The 14,843-nt window shown below is 39.9% G+C and overlaps 1 long non-coding RNA gene across 2 annotated transcripts; it reads right to left on the bottom strand.

Annotated features, from left to right (window-relative positions):
• Positions 1 to 1,842: 1,842 nt before the first annotated feature.
• Positions 1,843 to 11,326, bottom strand: LOC125985286 (uncharacterized). Of its 2 annotated transcripts, none has more exons than XR_007487270.1 (5): positions 11,139 to 11,326; positions 10,509 to 10,608; positions 10,283 to 10,352; positions 9,989 to 10,111; positions 1,843 to 2,043 (listed from the first exon to the last, which is right to left on the bottom strand). It is a non-coding gene; the product is annotated as an uncharacterized lncRNA (long non-coding RNA). The 2 variants fall into 2 exon arrangements; XR_007487269.1 differs by lacking the exon at positions 1,843 to 2,043 and adding an exon at positions 6,459 to 7,068.
• Positions 11,327 to 14,843: the final 3,517 nt, after the last annotated feature.

Here is a 14,843-nt window from a genome sequence, read left to right as displayed (position 1 = left end):
GGAAAATAGTTACAATCTTCAGTGAAAAAAAGGGTTTTTTAAATGTTGATTTTTAAGTGACCAGTCCTATGGAGAAGGTCTCGTCTCACCGCCCTGGTGATCCACTTTCTGACAGTGCTCTTAGATCTGCACTAACACCCAATTACCTCCCCCCCCCCCCCCCCCCCCCCCCATCCCCTTGAAGACGTCTTAATACAGATTAATGTTAATACTGTCTGTTTCCACACGTATGACATGATCAGAGCGTGTGGACGGCTGGGGAAAAGGGAAAAAAAAGTCTCGGGACTGACCGAGAATTAGGACGAATCAGGTGCGAATCCGTGTTATTATTCAGGATTTGCCCTCCTTTCTACTGCTGATATGAATAAATGAAGAAGTTTCATGCAAATTCCATTAAGTGAAATTGTTCGCACTTGGTTCCTTAAGTGGCCTTTAAGGTCAATTGAGCAGTCGCTGGGGCGAAACGCGGGTTGGGAGTACCGGCGTCTACAGTATATTTTACGCTGCACTACCATCTTATCGAATGGTTGGTATTTTCAAAAACCCAAGGACGTCCAGAGATCGGATTTTTTGTGGGTTTCTTCATGAATGACATACTCAATTTGGTGTAATTTTTCTTAATTCCGTGAGAGTCTACGAATATTATATTTGGGGTGAGCACCGACCGGGTCATTTGCATGAGACACTCAAAACATTTAAACTCCAACAAGGGTCCAAATAGAAGATGTCTAATGCCTGTCTTTGGTTTCACAGATTGTTCCCTGATGACTGGTCGCCTTGTCACTCGTTCGGGAGGATGAAAGGAGCATTTCCATGTTAAGTGGATGGCTCCCCATTTCCCGTCTTCGTGATGATTGCAAGTGCACCAGAACGACAAAATTAAAACGGACATTTTCCTTTTGCCGAGCTGATTAAAATTCACAAGTCTGTTTTTTGTTTTGTTTTTTTGTGTGTGTGGTGGGGGTGGAATTGTTTTGGAGTATCCGCGCAAAAAAATAAAGTGGGTGAAGCAGATTGAGCGGGGCGCATCTGTGCATAATTTGATTCTTGTCATATCAACAGTGTGGAGGTATGGAAGCGGGGAACATTTTTCAGATGCCACAATGCAAAACATATCTGAAATGGAAGTGAGAATGAGATGTTTGTTTGGGAAAACTACGCTCTATATGAAAGCCACATCATTATTCATTTTGAATATCAAGATGGCAATGTGAGTCTATTGATCTGCACTGCGCAGCCAAAATTGACTTCCAAGTTGTCATTTCCCCGTAAAATAACAAAATTAATCAAACCGTACTGTAATAGTATATGCATATGTACTATGTATATATATATATATATATATATATATATATATATATATATATATATATATATATATATATATATATATATGTATATATATACACGTATATATATGTGTGTGTGTGTGTGTGTGTGTGTGTGTGTGTGTATGTATATATATATATATATATATATATATATATATATATATATATATATATATTTATTGATTGATTGATTGATATCTTTATTTCGAACATCTAAAACAAAAACAAAAACAAAACAAAACGAATAACACTCTAAAGTGCCACATATAAGTCCATACAACAAACAAAAAATATAAACCAACAAACAGAAAAAATAAATAAATAAATAAATAATAATACATAAGAAAATAAATCAATAAAGAATGCTCGAAAAGGAGTAGGAGGAAGCATAGCTTTTTAGATTCCTACCCCTTTCTCACTTTATCCATTAAACCTATATATATATATATATATATATATATATATATATATATATATATATATATAAAATGTATTTTATATGTAGTTTTTTTATTGATATTGTTAAATGTCCCAGGCATTTATCACTATTAGTAATAAAATACTCCCACCTCACTTACACACGACAAACTCAGTTTAAACCCACACACAACAATGAAGCCGTGAGCGCCTTATAATTCATACAGAGCAAGCCTGGAGCCAAGCAATCAGGAGCCTCTCAGAGGAACGGCTGTCAATCAACCTTGCGTCAACACTGCAAACACAACGCAAAGTGATCAATGCATCCGAAGCCGCCGTTTGTTTATTTGTTTGTTTGTTTGTACGTAGAGCCCCCGTGGTGCCGCATTAGGGCGAAATTCTGCACGTATTACAAGTGCAGCTGATCATAAATCCGACAGCGTCGCGCATCTCATTAGAACGGCTACATCGCTCCATACCCTGCCGTCGAATACTAACAAGCATGATTTTCAGGGACGTGATACCCTACCAATTAGCTTCAGCTCATTACGACCCCGCCGTTTTACACATGATGAGAATCTTCTATGAGAGACCGAGAGAGGTATCATATCAATCTTTCCCATCGGAAATAATTTGAGTTGTTAATTGCCCTTAAAAATCTTAATTAGTAGCTCTTAATTTTGCATTCAAACTTATCGAGCTGTCATACAAAAGTGCAAAAAAAGTTAAGCACATCAGAAATGTGCAAATTGTACCGAAACACCGCTAATATATCGCAGGAATGGTTTACACGCTCCCTCTAGTGGTAAAAGAAAGAATCACTCTCTTATGCAGTTCAGTTGTTAGTTGCCCTTAAAAATCTTAATTAGTAGCTCTTAATTTTGCATTCAAACATATCGAGCTGTTATACAAAAGTGCAAAAATAGTTAAGCACATCCGAAATGTGTAAATTGTACCGAAACACCGCTAATATATCGCAGGAATAGTTTACACGCTCCTTCTAGTGGTAAAAGAAAGAATCACTCTCTTATGCAGTTCAGTTGTAAAGCGGATCCTCACTTTTTTACATTTATTAAGAATATAATTAAAGTTTTTACTGTCTATATTTAATCCAAATATTAAAAATAAGACTAACATTTAGAACAAAATAATGAGATTATGATTATAATGATATGAAGTAAATTTGCTTAATTATTTGTTAATTTTATTTCACTTGATATTTTAAAATGGTCGCGACTCAATTCTTCATCCCAGGACAGTCATGAACCAAATATCCGAGTTTGAATCCATATTTAAATCTGTAATATAAAAAGCGAGGAACCTCATTAAACAAGCGACGAGTGAAGAATTTGCTGAATCTTAATTGCGCCAAGCTGACCTACAGGCGTCACCTCTGAAAAAGGTACATCATTTTCGCCAACTACTTTGCGCCGCCGCCATAAATAATCAACGTGAAAAACAAAACGAAAAAGTCACACAAGTCGCCAAGCCAACAAACATTCCCCGCTCAAAAACCTACAGGTTTGTCATCACCTTGTCACGGCAAAGAAGTTTCTACACGAGGAGAGCGGCTCGTTAATTTTAATTGGTTCTTCGTCCGTCTATGGCAGTTGCCCGGGTCCCCGATGTCAAAAGGGACCTTTGCCATAGACAGGCGTACAAATACGATTGGTGTTGCGGTGTTATAACCCTTTAAGCAACGGCTATTTGAGTACATTTAATGGCACAGCACATGCTCAGGACACAAAGTATACGACGATACTCAGGCGTATATTCTTTATCCTCTGCGAAGAACAAGTCATATTACTGAGCAATTGTGACCATCTTCTTCATTTACGTTATTTTCGTTAACGTGTTATACTACCCCCTGATGGCCAAGGCACGGCACAACGTCTCAAATACAACTTTGGCCTAATTTTAGTTTTTCGTTGTTTTTTTCGGGTGACCGATTCCACCACAGGAAGGCCGACAATCACCTTCTTCTTTCTCCATGACTGTGATTATTTTTGCTTTATTTGATTCATTACTCACACGTGACTGGCATCTGGGCATAAATTGGTGATCGGCTCGTGTTAGTAGATTCATTTGCGGCTGTTTCTGACAGGCCCAGTCTGAGCGTACCAATCTTACAGCGAGCTGCCAAAGATCTGACCCACAATTTGTTTTTACTCTGTATGAATTATAATTGCATCATGCAGAGAACACTTGCTGGTCTGTACGCGTTCCCCTGATTCCTTCCATCGAAGCGTAGCGGTGCCAGAAGCCGAGTTGTATTTCTTTCCTTTTGTTCCGTGAGATCCATAGCGCAAAGCTTGTGTGTTGTTTGAAACTTTCATCTCTGCTCCCACCAAGGGTTCTCAAAGAAAAATAAAGTGTTTGGCGGCTCTACAGCAATACTAGATGATATGCCTCATATTAATTGGTGGAGGAACAGAACTCGGGAGGGAACGTAAACAACATGCTTCACATACTTTAGGTTCATTTTTATAAGCTACAATATAAATTAGGTTCAAACACACAATTATGAGGGGAAATACAAAAATTGTATCCAGAAATAATAACCAGTTCTATTTTCTCTTATATTTTCCCTAGTTTGCGGACAGGGTAGGCAGGGGAGGCGGAGCCTGAATGTAAAGATTATGAAAAAAAAAATATTTCATGAAATTATTTTCCATTTGAGTATTCTAATTCTCTAACATTATTTTTTTTTCCACTGGGTTTGCAGTTTAGAAAAAAAAAGCGTCATCTACTAAAATGCTAACTCTAGTTATTTCTTCTCAGCGTGGCTCATACTCCTTTCGTATAAAAGACGGCATGTGGCGTCATTATAATGTAATTATTTCAAGATGGCGCTTAGGGAGCTATACTGCATATATGCGTTGCCCATGTTGACAGTGGCATTAATTACCCTAATTATGCATCTCTATTAGTGTGTGGGATGGCAACTATGCAATGGGGAGGCGCTTGGGCCCGCCCCCTTTTGTCTTTGACATCACTTCCTCAAAGATTCATTTGCAGAGACTACTTGCATCAAGTGATTGATTTAGCCAAAATTACGTCCCTCCTCGAATTCCGACAGAGGGACGTGGAATACAGACAGAATGAAGTGCTTTCGTAATAGTTCTTTTGGATTTCCATCATTCCAAAGTCACAAAACAGAAGCGGCAACAAGTCATAGTAAATGCAATTTGGGGGGGGGGGGTCTTGAAGTCAACATTTGCATATAAATTGCGGCATTAAGGCGTGACACGGTATTAGCAAATAGCCCGCTCGATCACGCCACAGCTGGCTAATTAATGGCTGTTTTCAAGAGGGGGAAGTCTAATTAATGGTGGGTGGTCTCATTATGGCCGCAGCGGCTGCTTGACCACAAGCGGCGACACTTAAGTTGGATTTGTGAGAATGCGATAATCAAGAAGCCCGGCGATTAATGACTCATTCGTTACTTTATTTATTGATTCGTCACGTCTTGCTACTCGAATTTCTTGTTGCAGGTACAGTGGTACCTCTACTTACAAACTTAGGAACCTTCTCGAGATACGAACCGGAGCGTCGCGATTTTTCCCACCGACTTACGAACCATTTTTCACTTCCGAACCGACGCACCAAATTATAAGTGGTGGGTTGAATTCTTTTGGATAATTATTTGGATATATTTGATATTTATCTCATAATATTTTGCAGATACTTGGAATCCTGTTTACTTTGTACATATTATATGTACTATAAAAGGAGGAGATTTTTTTTTCCCCCACTAACTAAAGCAAACATCAATTTGCCTGTCATCTTGTCCATTAGTTGCTGTACTAATGCAAGCTATTATCGTCGTGGGAGTGGGGGGGGGGGGGCACAAAGTGGAGTGGATATTGCACTTGAAAGCGGACAAGATGGCACCATGACATTTTCTCCCGTTTTCCACGCCGATTGACGAAGGTAGCCATATGGTCAGTATTTATCAAGCGGCTCGGCTGCCATGGTGATTGAATGTGAGCTGAAGGTGAGGCTGCAGACAGCTGAGAGTGGAGTTTGGCCCCCAGGCCTGAGGTCTAGTAGTGGGTTGTTCATCATCACCCCCCCCCTTTAAAGGAAGGTCAGCATTCCAATGAATCACACGCTGCAGCAGCCCAAACTTACAGCTTGTTCTCTGTCAGCTTTACTGCAAGAAAGCTGCAATGTTCAGCAGCAGACTAATCCACACTGCCACCAACCCGCGGGCATCTCTCGAGGGGATTTGAGTAGACCAAGACACTGAATATTCTTAATTCGGGGATGTACGAGTGGTGATGAATGGGCCCTCGGAATCCTTTTTTAACAGCGACACCCACATTCGATGCCGTAAGGAGAAATGACCTGAGTTCTTGGGTTAAAAAAGGAACCTAAAAAGTTAGGTTGGTCCTTGTTTGATCCAACTTGGGTTATTTTGGACCCAAATGGTTTCAAAGGCATCAAAACAAAAAGACAGAGTTTCTGGAAAGCTGCTTGGCACTTTTTGTGGGTTTACTCCTGATGGCTCAGCCTACAAAATTTTAAGTGCTAAGTGTAACTGGTTTCAAAGTTGTTGTTTTATTTATTTTTTTAAGATTCCTTAAAACGGTCATTTCAAACCACAAGGATGAACTTTTATGTCTTTTCAAGCATGCCTTCTTCAGACTTTTTTGTGGGTTTACTCCTGATGGCTCAGCCTACAAAATTTTAAGTGCTAAGTGTAACTGGTTTCAAAGTTGTTGTTTTATTTATTTTTTTTAAGATTCCTTAAAACGGTCATTTCAAACCACAAGGATGAACTTTTAATGTCTTTTCAAGCATGCCTTCTTCAGACTTTTTTGTGGGTCTTCTCATGATGAAAATGCCTACTAAATTTCGTCAAGTGTAACTGGAGGGGTGATTCTTTTTCTAAACATTGAGGGGGATGCTACCAAACACAAGTTTGAATTCAAAACTTCCACTGCAGCTTCAAACCAAAATACTTCCTGTCACTTTTTCTACAATAGCTTCTTGAGACATTTTTGTGGGGGTGTTCATACCGGACAAATTCCTTTTGCCAAGTCAAACTGTCTTCTGGGTCTGAAAACATGATAGCTGCAACAAAAAAAGTGATTTCAAATGTATCCAACTTGTGTTGATGTCATTTTTGGGTTCCCGCTGAGATTTTTTTTTGTCAAGGAAGCTGATCTGTTTTGAAACATGTCCGTTTCGTCAAATTTAATCTGAAAGGCTCCACTCACAACCGCTTGGCAGCAAGCTTGACAATAACAAGGCCCGCTTACTGGCAGCAGCGTACTTCCGAAGGGATCCTGTCTCCCATCATGTTTGACACGTCCTGGAACACAAAGAAATCCGTCCCGTGGTACACGAATCTGCACGTCCGGGATGCTGGAAAATGTCCCCTGCAGCCGGCAGCTTGTCAAAGCCAAGGGAACATGACAATAGTTTCCCCTCGTTGTCCCTCTCACACTTCGTCTACCCACTTTCTAATAAGTGGAAAAGTCACAGAGAGGTAGTATTTTACTTTTAAAGGGAATAAAAAAGTGGCAGTGATATGGAAAGGTGTCAGCGCGCCGTCAGTCGTGGTGACGTTATCAGACTTGCGCAGGAAGCTTGTTTCACAGCAGGAGGTAAGTACTCACTACCGCCGCCCAACAAAAATGCTGCTAATCCCCTCAAGGTGCGAGCAGACGGCTTCACAAGCCTCTCCATCATTTTTTTTTTGGGGCGTCACATGGACACGTCAACGTTGGAGGTGGCCGTTTGGTCAATTATGTCCGACTTCCAGCTCATCAGTTCCAACTTTTCCAAAGCAGAAATTGGAAGTGGAAATTGGAAAATTTAGATAGCTATCTATCTAGATACGATAGCTAGGAAAGTTTTTATTTTCATTTATATGCTCCTAGACGAGCTATTGATTAGGCAGCTCTGGCCAACGCTGAGCGCTGGCAACACCCACCCCGCCAGCTGCAGAGATTATGGAGAAAACTGTAATCGAGAACCCTGGCAGGCTAATCTTCCCCCGGCTAACCTCAGCTGACATCATTGATTGGCAGCCGAATGAAGAATTAATGTTAAAGAGTCTCGTATAGATTCTTTTACAAGGGCAACTGCACATTAAACATGAACGTGATGAAGCTTTTTTTTTTTTTAAGATGTCTCGCCCCTTTTGTCTTTGCGGTTCTGTTCTATTATATTTAGTTTCAAGTAGCAATTGGTGCACAAATCTAGTCTTTTTGTAATATAAAATTTGATACAGCACAGGAAGTATCAATACTGAATCAACTGAGATAGTTTAAGGTGTTTAAGGAAGGACTGCTGTTTTTGTTAGCAACAGTTAGCCATAGTTGATGTCGTCAAGAGCGGATGACATGTAGGTCACAACATTGTGCTCTGAATACAAACCATTAAGCCCTAAACTTCAAATCTTAAAACCCCGAAACCTTACCCTCTGCTTAACCCCTTTTCCAAACCCTTAAGCATAACCGTTACCAGTTAAAATAAAACAAGTAAACTAAAAAGTCTCTTGGAAAAGCTTTAGATTAATCCAGCAATTTGTGAGCTCTCCACATTTATTGGCAGATTTACCAAAATAAACAACTGTGTGAGAAAAGAAGATAAACCACATTGTGATTTCGGAAAGAACCCACTGATGCACAATACCTGCTTAGCTCGGAGAATAATAATTGCACGCCTGTCATTGTTTTTTCTTATTTCTTTTTTTCTTTTAAACTTAATTTTCTCACAGTAGCCCCAAGATAAGGTTGTATCCGAAAGGAGTCATTTAAAGTAGGCCGTGTGTACTCTGTGAGTGTGTGTGGTGTGGGGGGGGGGGCTGAACTGGGCAATGCAGACCGACCTCAGACTGGTCTTCCACTCCCCCATCCTCAAAATACACTCGAGTATTCCCGGCACTGCAAGTAAGCCACTGCCCCCTGGTGGCCTCTTCAATGAGCCCCGATTCGAGGAGCCAGCATCTTCATTTAATATGTAACAAGAAGCTTCTGTGTTTAGCCAAATTAGGCCTCATGAATTTTGAGCCACATGCGTCCCTGAACGCCCCCTATAGGCACATGCTTAGTAGGTAATCCATGATTATTGGCCTGAGGCCACAGAGCGTTACGTAAAGGACCAAATCATCCTTTCACTGATGTTCGAGAGTGTGGAAAAGGACTTTTCATGAATAATAGACATGTACTGATCTTGCTTCAAATTTAGTAGAAAAGTACACAGCAAAAATTATAAATTATAACTTTGGTTTGACAGTGTCAAGGAGTCAGTGGTGTACCTAATGAAGCGTCTATTATTAATATTCATGTTGCCACTTTTATTCATTTGCAGCATTTAGAGCCCAAAAAAAGGGCAGTCTTGGATGCAAATGATTTTAAATGCCAGTTCATGATTTTTGTAAAGTGTATGAATTATGCGAGTATTGACATTTTGAAAATGCAAGTCATAAAAATGTGACATTAATTGTTGTCGTTTTTTTTTTTTTTTTTTAAACAAGACATACAATTAGGTGTCATAATACATTAATCTTTTTAGATTACAATTTAGCGATCATTTCGGACTGTGATAAAAAGCTTGCGTCGTTTGTCCCACCACAGACATCCTCATCAGCAACATTTTGAATCGCCACATCATTTTTGGTTACTAGGTTACGCCCTTCATCACAACGGCCGCGGGCAAATTACCGCCGACCCCTTCTCCTTCATATCTCCCTTTGACGATCAACCGGTAATTGGGACTGCGCCCGGCGACCGGCGAGCCTCATGTCTCATAATTGCCTGGCAGTCTCTCGCGCTGACGACTCGTTAACGGCGGCCACCTCTGCGGCCTCCATCTTGACGGCGGTCTTAATTGGAGAGCACGCCGCCGTCAAAAAAAACAACAGCACTGCCACAAGTGCTGCTTTGGCTCCCGTGGCGTCATTTTTGTGTAATGGCAGGCGCACTTCTAAGCATCTTTGAAGGACAACACTCTCGCACTGTCAGTAAAGCCACAACAACAACCTCCCCACTCTCCACCCCCGCAGAACCGCCACACTTTCATCTGCTCAACAATCCGGCATTTGCGCCTCCAAAAGGGACGCTTTTGACTCAAAACAGCGACAGTCGAGCCAATTAACCTTTTGCGGGCGTGTTTGTGTGTGTGCATGTGTGAAAGCGAGAGAGCCATTTTTCTAAGCACAGAAATGGTTTGTTGTGTTGATCACATGGAGGATGTCTTGAGAGATACAACAGAGAGACACTCACCAGAAGTTGAGAACCCCTTTCACGCTGTCTGCAAAGCCATCATTTTCCATGTTGTTAAATGGCACCAATACGGGTATAAAGTAGAGTCGACCGGGCAATTTCCCACCTTTGGAGGTCATAACACTGCCAAAACAACCAGAACCACTCCTGTTGTTTTACGTTGGCTGTAAAAATAATTTACAACAATTGTACAACTTTTTACAGGTTCTTGCGTGGGGTGAACGGCAACAACTGGGGGTAAAAAGTCAATCAGGCTATATTGCACTTTTAGGGGTAGTAATTATCATAACTTACTTGTATGTGTAAAATCCTTTCACAATAGCTCAAAAGGATGGAGAGAAAGTTAACTTGGTCATCTTTCCACCTTTTGGGGAGGAAACAGAGGAAGAAGAATGTGTGTAAAGCATTATTTTTTTCATTTTTGTACCTTTAATCCAGATTACTGTTTGTCATGAACAGCACTGACAAAATACAACATTGATTGATGCTTCGAAAGGGAAGAAGAAAACGTATTCTTCACCATTTTCTCTCTCAAAGCCCGACGGGGGTTTGATGGACACGGCGGCAGATGAGCTGAGGACGGGTAGACCACGGCGGGAGGTCAGCAGCTCAGCGTTGACCTGAGAAGAAGTCCATTATTCGTCCATCTTGTCTCTGACCGCTGCCATTATCCCGCCACTCCAACTCTTGCACTTTGTAGGGAAAGTTTCAGAACTTCCACGTTGAAACGTCTGAGTTCATCTGTGTCCACCGGCGATGTGTGTGTTTGTGTGTTTGTGGCCAACTTATCTTATTTTTTGTTGTACACTAATAATATTCAGTATGAGTAAGTTAGCTGTGTGTGTGTGTGTGTGTGTGTGTGTGTGTGTGTGTGTGTGTGTGTGTGTGTGTGTGTGTGTGTGTGTGTGTGTGTGTGTGTTGTGTGTGTGTTGTGTGTATGTGTGTGTGAGAAAGAAAGAGATTTATGTCAATGTCTTATTTAAATGTTTTTAGTTAAACTGCACATTGGAGACTGGTCAAATGCAATTTCAAACTTCTGTGCTAACTCTGTTACATAGAATTTTTGACAATAAAGTAAACTTGAACTTGAACTTGATATTGAATAACGTTTTAAGATTAGTAGTTCGCAGTTCGTTCTCAATGCACTTACCTAATTAGACGAACCTGTGAAATGCACCTTGCTTTTTCTTCTTGGTCATAGTTTCTTGTGTTAAATGTTCACTGTGGCTTTCTCCATTACCAAAAACAAACATTTCCAAATACTGTGTGTCTGTTTATTTTACTAATTTTACAAACTTTGGGATTCAATATTGGATTCACCTGACAGGTAAATAGTTATGAACGTGAATGCAATAGAAAGAATCCGGTCACGTTTCAAAATAAAATATTTTTTTGCCGCTGTAACCGGAAGTACGAAATGAACCGGAAGTTTATTTATTTTGTAGGGGTCCGCATTGGTTGAGGACCACTTTGTCCTTTTTGCCATGCCTTTAAAGGCCAGCCATAATATTTGCATAATATAACTCAACAGATGCTTCACAATGTGTTCCCACAATGCATCACGATTCAGTGTCAGCGGGGTGAAATTATGACACGGCTGTGAGTGCACACGCAAACTATACTTCATGTAAAATAGGCGGCTGCTCACTATGCAAATTGTCTCCCTTGGGGTTGGATGTATTATGGAATTCTTATTACCTCTCATTGTATGTGTCTAATGAGTGAGTGAAAAGACATTACATCACCATGCAGAGTTATGCAAAGGTGCTTTCTATGCTAATTGAGCCCTTTTTAGATTAGCACCATGTTATGTCTTCCTTACCCAAATGTGCTCACTATATTAAAATTTAAGGCTTGTTCGCTCACCAACTGTCCCCATAGGAAATAACACAGCATTTTTATAAAAAGAACAAAAAAGAAAAACAGTAATGATGCACAGCATATTTCTTGCTTAGGTGAAATTGGCTCCTTTTAGGGGCAGTTCTGTTTCTGCCAAACAATACTAACAAATATTGGTAAGAGTGTCTGCTAACAGTAATTTGTGCAAACGATGCAGCTCTGCTTACCCCTTTGACTTGGCAGTACATTCTTTCGCTCTGGATCTTCACCCAGTCTTTTGTTGAGAAACTCTCTTTTTATGTTAATGAGCTCCCTAACTTTGGTGGTCACATCTTGCTAATTAGCGTTGAATGCTATTTATTTCCTGTGTGAGTTCATCGTCCTTTTATTTGTGTTTTGCACATGAAAGAAGCTGCAGAGTGTAGTGGAGCAAAAGCAGCTAGCCATCTCGCAGATTTGAACAAAGTGTGACTGATGTCTTCTTCCCCGCTATTAGACTGACTCCCAGCCACTATGATTAATAGCGGCCTCCTAAAAGGCGCTTTCGCGGCCAGCCGAAGGCAAAGTCGCAAATCAGCGTCTTCACTCCCACGTTTTATGTTTGTCATTTCCCTTTGAGGACGACCCGGACAGAAATGATTGGAACTGTATTAAAATGTCTCCTCTATGTATTTGAACAGAGGGGTGGTGGGCGGTTGTAAAACTTTAAAGGCTTTTTTTTTTTTTTTAATTCTTGGACATGTCAGACATTTTTGTTATCATGTGTTGCTAGGCACAATTTACACACTAGTAGAAAGATGTGTCTCAAATGTGTCGTGTCTTCAAATCCATTCCATTTTTTCAAATTAATTACTATATCACCAGATATAATTATGTGTATCCGGTGTATAATACGTCAGGAATAATTGCTCGAGTCTGATTAATTTTTGGCACTAAGAGCCTTCAGGTCTAATTTTTCCCTGCACTCTCAGAAATTTCAACTTCCTGCCTTGTATTATTTCTTTTCCACTTTGTGTGCAGTTATCTTCAGTCCACACAAGATATCCTGGCAGGGGACTTACCTGTTTAATAGCCAATTAAATCTCCTCAGTGCACTCCGAGCACTCCATTTTCATAAACACACTTGACTGCTAGTATTTAAGTTCAATTAGGAGTCATGAATTACATTCATGTTGTTGCAAACGAGAGAGAGAGTGACAGAGAGAGAGAGAAATGTCACTTAAGCCATATCGTTTTAATAACTGACCCACGTACCATTTTCCAAGGATATCCCCGTCAAATGTTAAAATAGGAATCGTTTTTATGAATATCAAATGAACACCTTTCAAGGAAACTTCAAATGAGCTCACAAGCGCCTTTGAAGCCTTCACTTGAACCCGAGGCAACGCAGGCAGTCGTTTCACGGAGATGCCATAAAGGCCCCTCGAGTCACAACGAAACGTGGGACCTTGCGGGCTGGAAGTCCTCACGTGGCTCCCATGATAAAGTTTTACCTGCAGCGCAAGCAAAGGGAACGTACCAAAATAGTCCCCAATGTTTTGAGCTGATATTGTGCTGCTCCACTTTGCGTTTAGTATTCATGGTTGAGGAGCTGGGAGGAAATTGCTTTGGTGAATGAAAATGACACACACATAAAAAAAAAAAAAAGCAAACAATTCAAGCTGCAAGCAACAATGGATGGGCCTGCACAATTTCTTTTGCAAGAAGAATCCAGAATATGTTCAGCAATTTTATGCTATATTATTTCCACATTAGCACCTCTGGTTTAGATGAAGTCTTAACCAAGTCTTGTTGCATGAACCGATGAAGCCATGAAATACATCCATAACTGTTCAAATAAGAACCTTCTTGAGTTTGATGATGAACTGAACGGGGTTCAATGTCACACTTGGCCACTGCTGGATCACATTAAAGCTTGAACAAGTGTTTTCCCGAGGCGCCTCCTCATTGATAAGCCTCTTTATGAATGCATTTACACATGGCAGGCACCACCTTGCCCACCGGCCGCCATCCAATCCAAGGCCGACCCGGCCTCTCTCTCGCTGGTGATAATATTTAACAGCTGACCTTATCTCGCCCACCGCCGGTGAACAGGAAGCAGAGCGCTAACGCCTGACATGGCAGCCACACGCGTATGCTAATCCACAGGCGGCCGGGCTGATTAAAAGATGAATATCGGCAACGGTGCGATAAAACCCAAGGTGGGCCGCGGGTGGTGATGGCGTCACATGTGAACGGTCACACTCCAAGCAGCGTGTAATGATACCCACTCTCTGAAGCATGTTCAATTTGTTGTCGTCGCAGAGCAGTAATCGGAACAGAGACCGAGTCTTGCTGCAAAAAAAAAGAAAGGTCCAAGTCATTGACACATCCAGAAAAACAGAAACGCCACTCTAATAATGTAAATAAATAAATAAATAAGCTGGATAGATAAATAAATAAATAAACAAATAGATAAATAAATGAATAAATAAATACATAAATAAGCTGGATAGATAAATAAATAAATAAAAAGGCTGGATGGATAAATAAATAAATAAATAAATAAATAAATAAATAAATAAATAAATAAGCTGGATAAATAAATAAATAAATAAATAAATAAATAAATAAATAAATAAATAAATAAATAAACAGGCTGGATGGATAGATAGATAAATAAATAAATACATAAATAAATAAACAAACAAAAACAAACAAACAAACAAACAAACAGGCTGGATGATAAATAAATAAATAAATAAATAAATAAATAAATAAACAAACAGGCTGGATGATAGATAAAGAAATAAATAAGCTGGATAGATAGATAGATAGATAGATAGATAGATAGATAGATAGATAGATAGATAGATAGATAGATAGATAGATAGATAGATAGATAGATAGATAGATAGATAGATAGATAGATAGATAGATAGATAGATAGATAGATAGATAGATAGATAGATAGATAGATAGATAGATAGATAGATAGATAGATAGATAGATAGATAGATAGATGGGCTGGATAGAT

The sequence above is a fragment of the Syngnathus scovelli genome, chromosome 17, assembly GCF_024217435.2.
Source record: "Syngnathus scovelli strain Florida chromosome 17, RoL_Ssco_1.2, whole genome shotgun sequence".
In the NCBI taxonomy this organism is placed as follows: domain Eukaryota; kingdom Metazoa; phylum Chordata; class Actinopteri; order Syngnathiformes; family Syngnathidae; genus Syngnathus; species Syngnathus scovelli.
Note: the sequence above shows the minus strand (reverse complement) of the source record. Positions and strands in the feature narration are given on the sequence as shown.